Source organism: Peromyscus maniculatus, chromosome 17 (assembly GCF_049852395.1).
Source record: "Peromyscus maniculatus bairdii isolate BWxNUB_F1_BW_parent chromosome 17, HU_Pman_BW_mat_3.1, whole genome shotgun sequence".
Lineage (NCBI taxonomy): Eukaryota > Metazoa > Chordata > Mammalia > Rodentia > Cricetidae > Peromyscus > Peromyscus maniculatus.
In genome coordinates this window covers 42,009,096-42,018,236 of record NC_134868.1, presented here as the reverse complement: position 1 = coordinate 42,018,236, position 9,141 = coordinate 42,009,096, and positions in this window count along the sequence as shown.

Here is a 9,141-nt window from a genome sequence, read left to right as displayed (position 1 = left end):
GCACAAGTCTATAATCTCAGCACACAGGAGTCAGAGGCAGGGGAATCATGAATATGAGGACAGCCTGGGCCACATAGTGAATTTCAGCGTGGCCTAGAGTATGTACTGAGACCTTATCTCAAAAACCAAAAAATAGAAAATAATAAAATAAAAACTGCCTATCAAAACTTTCCTTCTTAGAGGCTTTGCCAAACACACACACATGCACACATGCACACATGCACACACACACACACACACACACACACACACACATTATAGTTGTTAGGAAGATAATTGGAAAAATAAGCAAACATATCACTTTCCATGCTGGCTCAACAAACAGGGTTTTAGTGTGCTACAAGTCTCAATACAATTTTACTTAACTACAAACTGAATTTATCACATGTTTCAATGACATAATGAATGTATCTTTGTTTCTCTTGGCCAAGTTTCTTTCTTAGTTATAGGGAAGGGCAGTAGGGTTGTGTAGGTTTTTATTGTTTTGGGAGTTGTAGTTTTTGTTTGGGGGGGGAGGGGTGATGGAAGAAGAATTACTTGGTTCACATTCTGCAATGAGCAATTCATTTGCATAGGCTGGATAACAGTCCCCTGAGAGGGGAGAAAAGCTTAGAAGGCTTCATAGAGGCCAAGGTCTGAATGCTTCTTTCTTGCAGATTTTTAATTTTTGCCTGAAGGTTAAAAAAAAAAAAAGCCGGGCGGTGGTGGCGCACGCCTTTAATCCCAGCACTCAGGAGGCAGAGCCAGGCGGATCTCTGTGAGTTCGAGGCCAGCCTGGGCTACCAAGTGAGTCCCAGGAAAGGCGCAAAGCTACACAGAGAAACCCTGTCTCGAAAAACAAAAAACAAAAAAAACAAACAAAAAAAAAAAAAAGCAACCACTGAAGAGAGTGATCAAAGTTTGACACCCAGGCCTATCCAACATATACTCTAGCCATAGGCCTGAAGACCTCCCTCAAGTGCCAAGGCAAGCCCAGGTCGCGCAGCACAGAGCACTCGGGTGTGTGCCACCCCATCGCCTACCATAAGGACAGAGTGGTTACCTGCTTCAGCATGAGGGGAAGAAGTGTGCAAGGGAACCACCTAGGAAGAGACCGGCAGCAGGCCTTGCTGCGGGATAGAGGACCAAGCTTGGGTCCTTCCCAGGCCAGCAGGAGGCTCAAGAAGCTGGGCTAGAAAGGGCTCATCCAGAAGGACCAGAAGCCTGTGGCAGAAGATAGGCAGCAGCTGGGTCAGAAGAGTTGAGAGTCGAACAGGTAGATGGGGCAGGTGGATGGGGCGGGATTCTAGTGTGGGTCTTCTGGTTAGTCCTTTTCCTTATGTAGAAGCAGGTGTGCCCTGGGGAGCTGGCTGGAAGGAGCCAAGCAGTGGCCTGTAGGTCTTCTAGGGTCTGAGGGGAAGCTGATACCACATCTCAGCAGCAAAGGCAGGGCCTGGCAATTTCAGAAGAGCTGTAAGAGGACATGAGCCTTCTAGGTAGGGGGAGACTATGGGCATAGAAGCTGCCCCACTGAAGATCTCAGAGCACAGCACACAGTAGTGGCTGGATCTGACTCTCATCTACAGCAGCCTGTGGCCACTGCATCCAACTGCAGGTGAGTCAACCTGGGCCTCTGTGCCAACCATAGGCCACCACCACTGTCCAAACCCTCTATTTTTAATGTTTAATTATGGCAAAGATGCTATCCAAAAAAAAAAAAAAAAAAAAAAAAAAGCACCCTCTCAGTCATTTCCAATGCACAGCTGAGTATTCAGTATATTCATATGGATTCATGAGAATTTTCCAGAGTCTATTCAAGCAAGCACAACAGAAACCCTACCCTGTAAACAGCTTCCCCCTCCCTCTCCCCCTCCCCCTCCCGCTAAGCCCTGCTCGCCACCATTCTGCTTTCTGTTCCTGTGAATCTGACTACCCGAGAGACCCCCATCTAAGTGGAATCGTGTACAATTTGCATAATGAGAAAATAAGACATTTCAAATATATGAATGCTGCTTGGTATCAGCTTTTTGAGAATAATACGTCTGGCACTCAGAGGAATGTAACTCCCATCTCCCCCAAACGGCTGGCTATGGGAAGAACTCAACATCATTACTTCACCAAATATTCCTATAGGATGAAGACCGCGAGAAAATTAAGACACAGTGGCTACTCTCAAGGATCTCAGAGTTCAAAGATTTATATGTTCTGTGCCTAACTAGGAACGTGGTTTAAAAAAAAAAAAATTACCAAAATATTGGTCATCTAATAAAACATTAACTTCTTCACCTGAAAATGGACAGTGCGGATACAGCCAACACAACGAATATTTCCAGAGTGTATCCCGCCAAGATTTACCACAAATCTTCATCTGCAAATATAATTAAAAGATTTATTTCACTGCAGGCAAGAACTCAGCAAATCCCTGTTTCTGCTTTCAAAAAAGCCACTCAGGCGCTTTCCACACTGCTGCGGTCTTTGCCGGTACTAGAGGCGCGTTGCAAGTGTAAAGAGATTGTAATAGCAGTAAGAATAGCCTTTCTCTCCCTAATGAAATTCTGAAACGCAACAGACCCCTCTAATACAAACAAGCATGTCTGCCTTGGTGCATTCACCACACAGATGCAGCCAACCATAGCTAAGCAGGATTGTGATGGTAACACTGCCGCCTGCTGTTCCGACGTGGAATCGCGTCCCTCTGAGGCAAAGAATTTTTTTTTTTTTTTAAATCAATTGCCTTGACAAACGGGTGCCGCCCTGTTTGGATAAATAGATCTATTATCCTAGAAATGCTGTGTATTATTTTAATATGTTCCTCTTCTACCTAGCCAAAATCATGGGTTGTTTCACCAAACTTGTCTTATTAACAATTTCACTCCCTTACCCAGTTAACTGGGTATTAGTTACTTTTTTCCTTGAATTGAAAAACTATATGACAAATTTGTTTAGGTTCACAGTTTGTCTTAGTTAGGGTTAATATCGCTGGGATGAAACACCATGACTGAATGCAAGCTGGGGAGGAAAGGGTTTATTTGGCTTACACTTCCACATTGTAGTCCAGCACGGAAGGAAGCCAGGAGCTCAAACAGGAACCTGGACACAGGAGCTGATGCCGAGGCCAGGCTGCTCTCCATGACACCTTTGTGCCTTCAAAACCAGTACTACCATACCCCCTAGGTGGCTCTTCCACATTACCAAACTTGGTTGCCTGTGCAAGGTCCATCCTTGGCTACCTCTGGAACACGCTCTGTGTGTTGACTCTGATGAAACGCTGACCAGGAGATTTTACCTCAGGGATTCTAATCTCTTCTTCATTACTGGTGATTTCTTAGCTCCAGCTGACCAGCATCAATTGTCCCAGTAATGCAAAGGCTTCACTCCAATGGCATTGGACTCTTGTTAATCACAACTGACTCTCCAGGCCCAGCTGACCAGAATGACAGAATCTTAATTCAAAAATAGCAAATGGCCCCATAGAGTCTAAACTCCCCTCAGAAACTTCACAGTCTGGGTCTCTGCATTGCTCTCAATATCTTTCTCTTCAAAGCTCCAACACTCAACTGAGCTATCAACACTCAATGGCTTTTCTAGCCCAAAGTTCCAAAGACCTTCCACAGTCCTCCCCCAAAATATGGTCAGGTCTATCACAGGAAAACTCAACTATGCTGGTACCAATTTCTCTCCTAGTTAGGGTTACTATTGCTGTGATGAAACACTATGACCAAAAGCAACTTGGGCTGGAAAGGGTTTATTTGGCTTATACTTCCACACCATAGTCCATCACTGGAGGAAGTCAGGACAGGAACTCAAGCAAGGCAGGAACCTGGAGGCAGGCACTAATGCAGAGGTCATGGAGGGGTGCTGCTACTGGCTTACTCCACATGGCTAGCTCAGCCTGCTTTCTTATTGAACACAGGCTCATCAGCCCAGAAGTGGCACCATCCACAAGGGGCTGGACTTTCCCCTCATGAATGATTCATTAAGAAAATGCCTTACAGGGTTGGGGATTTAGCTCAATGGTAGAGCGCTTGCCTAGCAAGCACAAGGCCCTGAGTTCGGTCCTCAGCTCTAGGAAAAAAAACAAAAACAAAAAAAACTAAATGCCTTACAGTTTTGCCTACAGTCTGATCTTATGGAGGCATTTTCTCAATGGAGGCTTCTCCTCCCTGATGACTCCGGCTCGTGGATACAGTCCATCAAGGTGGAAGGGCAAGGCAGTTGCCACATTGACCCAGTCAGGAAATGGACAGGAATTCTGGTCCTGTATTCGTTTTCTTCATTTGCTCTCTCATCCTCTCTTCTCATTCAGTATGTGACTCTGGCAGTGGAACGGGGCATCTATACTCAGAGTGGAGCTTCCCAATGCAGTTAAAACAGCCCTAATTTGGGCTCCATTTAAGAACAAAGCATGTGGGGCTGGAGAGAAGGCTTAGCAGTTGAGAGCACTAACTGCTCATCCAGAGGACCTGGGTTCAATTCCCGGCACCCACATGGCAGCTCACACCTGTCTGTAACTCCAGTTCCAGGACTTCTGACACCCTCACACAGGCATACATGCAGGCAAAACACCAATGAACATAGAATAAAAATAAATTAATAGATAGATAGATAAATGAATAAATAAATAAATAAATAAATGGAAATAAATAAAAAAGAATAGAGTATCCAAAATAGAAACTCAAAAAGAAGTGTGGATAGGACTTATGGTATATAAACTCTATAATGAACAGACTATTTATCTCATGGTCCAATTCTCAGGGACTCTTCCATTAGTTCACCTCTCCAGACACACACAGAGGATTGTCAGATGACGCCAAATCCTGTCAAGTTGGCCATCAAGATGAGCCATCATATAAACAACTTGGCTTGCAGTTTTCTTGCATTTCATTTAAGATGAATTATTTCGTGGTCAGTCACTCTCTGCAGTGTCTGATTTTATAAGAGAGGTAGTCCCTGAGATACTGAGTACAAACTCCTTTTTTCTTCTGGAAACACAAATGTGTGTGTATCACCAAACACCTCTCCAAAAAATGTGTGCAAGTGAGTATGCACACACACACACACACACACACACACACACACACACACACACACCTCTACATATGCAAAGCCACTCACAAGGACAGGAAAGTCCCCCTCCTATTAATGTAAAACCTAAGCCTCTCCAGACACCAAAAAAAAAAAAAAAAAAAAAAAAAAGGTGTCGGGGGAGGGGGAGGAAGCAGCAACAAACCGTAGGTTCTTCCATGAAGTCTGCGGTCACTTCACACACATAGAGCCCAGGTAACCAGAGGATGAACTTTAGGGCAAACCTAGATTACTCACGGCATGACACATCAGATGAGCAGGTTCATCATCCTGGGTTAATGTTCTATAACCTTTTCTCAGAGGTTCCTTGTTGAGAGAAAACTGGCCCTATATATCATAGAGGTCCTGTCTGAAAGGTGTCCAATCGAGTTGAAGCAACTCACATAGGAAAAGAAATCCAAACTGTAGTAGAGAGCCAGGTAACAGGATCTGTTATTACATGATATTTCCCTGCAGCTACATCAGAGATCTAAAAATGGTAGCTTTTATCAAAACCATGCCATGGCAAGCGATTCAGTATCCATGTCGCTAAGTTTACAGACACATTACCAATCTGTAGGCACTTAATATCTTCCCTGGCAAACCCCTGTCTGCTCACCAATTTGGTATATACAAAGACAGGGTTCATTTTGTAGTAAATAAACAAAATTGTGCTCTCTGAGCATGCATATCCTCTGTGTGCAGAAACACTCAAGACAGCCATGCAAGACGGTGCACCTTTGTGATGCTAGCCAGCACTTGGAGGCTAAGACAAGAAGGCTCCAAGCTTGAGACCAGCCTGTGGTCAGAACACGGACTGGAGACTCAAACATTAACATTAGCACATGAGGCTTCAATGAAGAACAGAGCATGCAAAATACAAACACAAGGGGGACCTAGAATAGTGCTTGTGGTATATAAAGGGCCTATAATGAATGAACCATATATTTTGTGGCCCAATGCTTGGGAACTCTTCCCTTAGCTCACTAGCCCACCCTCATGTTTAGGAGTATTTTTCTTTTGTTAATAGGCTGTCTTTGTTTCTATTTCTAACCATACATCCTTGATACAATCCTTTGCCCTGGGACACAAGAACCTGAATCAACTGCCCTCTCAACTCAGATCTATGGCCTAGCAAGAAGTATGTTTGCTCTGTCCCTTTTCTTTATGCCTGTGGGTGCCAGCCTAAAACCTACACATGCTTCCTCAACACTTGGGGCTTCCTCGCTGTTACCCTGACCTCCACATCTAACTTTAAAATCATGGTGTTTTTATCCACCTTCCCCCCTGACTACTGCCAGGATTGTTCATTTCTCTACAATGTCGGTTTCCTCACAAACTAATAAAACTATCCCTGAGCAAGTCTGTTTTTAATTTTTTTTTTAAGTAATAAGACTAAGAACCCAAAAGGAGATCTGGTTTTCTCTAGTAACACCAGTGTGGTGGTTGTGTAAAATGCCCCCCATAGGCCAATAGGGAATGGCACTATTAGGAGGTATGGCCTTGTTGGAGGAAGTATGTCACTGTGGGGGTGGGCTTTGAGGTCTCATATGCTCAAGTTATGCCCAGTATGGCTCAGTCTCCTTCTGCTGCCTGCAGATCAAGATGTAGAACTCTCACCTCCTTCTCCAGCACCTGAATGCTACCATGCTTCCCACCATGATGATAGTAACCTCTGAACTATAAACCAGCCTCCATTAAATGTTTTCCTTTATAAGAGTTGCTGTAGCCAGGTGGTGGTGATGCACACCTTTAATCCCAGCATTTGGGAGGCAGAGCCAGGTGGATCTCTGTGAGTTCAAGACCAGCCTAGTCCACAGAGTGAGATCCAGGACAGGCACCAAAGCTACACAGAGAAACACTATCTCAAAAAAAAAAAAAAAAAAAAAGTTGCTGTGGTCATGGTGTCTCTTCACAGCAATAGAAACCCGAAACCCTAACTAAGACATCAGTAACACCTAGGATACACACCAGTAACACTCAGACTTCATAGTAAGACCCCACCCTAAAAACACCAACCAATAAAATGTGAAGACATACTTAGAAGAGCAGCTGTATGAACACAAAACATGTTCAGTCTGAAGTGTAGACGTGGGAATAATCACTAGCATCACTCACTCACTAGTCCACGCTCTTTGGTAGTGCAGTGGGTACAGCGTGCATGGGGAAATAATTTCAATGTGTGCTATGAATCGTTTATGTGTATTTCATGTAGGGAAGGAACACCGGAGAAAGTCTGTATGCAAATCAGTCAGATCTGGCGTGGTAATGTCCTTCCTGCGTTCCTGTCCAGCAGGGTATAAAATTCAAGCATCGCAGGTCACAGTCCTATGTCATTGGTCATCCAGAGAAGCCAGAGCTCAGTGACAACCTTCAGAGGAGCCTTGACTGGAAAGCACAACTGAACCCAGTGGTTACAAAAGTTAATTAGCGGGGCTGGAGAGGTGGCTCAGAGGTTAAGAGCACTGGCTGCTCTTTCAGAGGTCCTGAGTTCAATTCCCAGCAACCACATGGTGGCTCACAACCATCTATAATGAGATCTGGTGCCCTCTTATGGCCTGCAGGTATACTGTATACATAATAAATAAATAATATTTTTTTAAAAAGTTAATTACCAACTGAATGAAAACCCTGGAAGAGAGTGGAGGGCTACGGGAGAACTTGAGAAGACAAAGTGTTCCCCCAGACGGTCCGTCTTGTTCACGCTCGTAGACTTTAGTGAACCTTGATGTGCAACCTACTATAACATTAAGTGAAATGTGCACTTATTCTGAATCTTGTCGGTCTAAAGCTGTGTTTCTGTCTAAGAACACTTACCAGGATTTATTTTCATAGACCCAAGGGTTGACTTCTGATTTGGTAGTGCCTGTTGTAGGGCATGGCATTTACTAAAGCATTTCTGTAATAAACCAAGCTGTTCAGGAAAGCTGTTTTTTTTATCACTTTAGACACTTGCTTTGACCTCCAACCTCGTGACAACAAGGTCAGTTTCTGTGACCTTACAGACTTGGTATTAGCTAGCTGGCATCCCCTAGCACTCAGAACTTGTCAACCTTCCATCCCCAAGGACAAGGATATCCTTGTGTTCAAAAACATGGAATGTGAACATGCGTGTTTGCAATACAGTGGTGGGCCCACGTGCCCATTGTGACTACTTTATTTCAACCCACACATAATTTAAAATTCTATCCATATTGATACATACAGCCCTCAATACATCATATCTATGTAGCCTTTGCTTCTAAATACCATGCGGTGCTTGCTACATCCTTGACATTTAACCAACCTGTTTTTACTGTAATACACATTCAAATTATCCTCAACTCCCACCTGTTCTAGTTACCAGTTTATTGCCTTTCAGCTCCAAATTTACCCCGCACTGCCTACTCTATAAAAATAAATCTGGACCCTTTTAAATATTTTCGCTTTACCAGTTGACACAATGTTAAAACTCTAGAGTCAGATGGAAAAACAGCTGAGGAAGGAGGCATTTCTTTTCCCTGAGCTCTGGTTTGATATACTTCATTATGCTTCTGTCGAGACAGCTACCCCACAGCAGCCAGGAGCAGCCAGGAGCAGCCAGAGACCACAACTTCTCCCAAGACTACTCTATTGCGACTGGGGAGCTTTGCAGCAAAGTCCCTCATGGCTTCCTTAGCTCCTGGTTCCTGACGGGCACAACAGCTGGGACTACCCACAGGTTGTCTCTAGCACTTGTCCTTCATGCAGAGTGTCCTGTGGCAGTGTCTAAGGAGACACACCCCCATGAACAGCTTTCCCAAACACCCCAGAGCACAGATTTTTGGCAGGGTACACAGACATGATACCACACACACTTGTCTGCCATTGACACCCCTCTCCAAAAAGAGCCAGCATGTGAGACTTGGGAATTATAGGGCTTGCCTATGGTTTCTCTGTCTCAGAACTTGTGGCGCGACAATTCCCTATACCTGCCATGCCAATATTCTTCTGTGTCCTTGATTCCCAGTCACCAAGAGCACATTTCTCTAATGCCCTATTATGTCTTTGTATCCAAATTTTCTGTTCAAATTTGTACTTTGTCTTTTTCTAATTGGATTTTGATTAATGTACCATCTC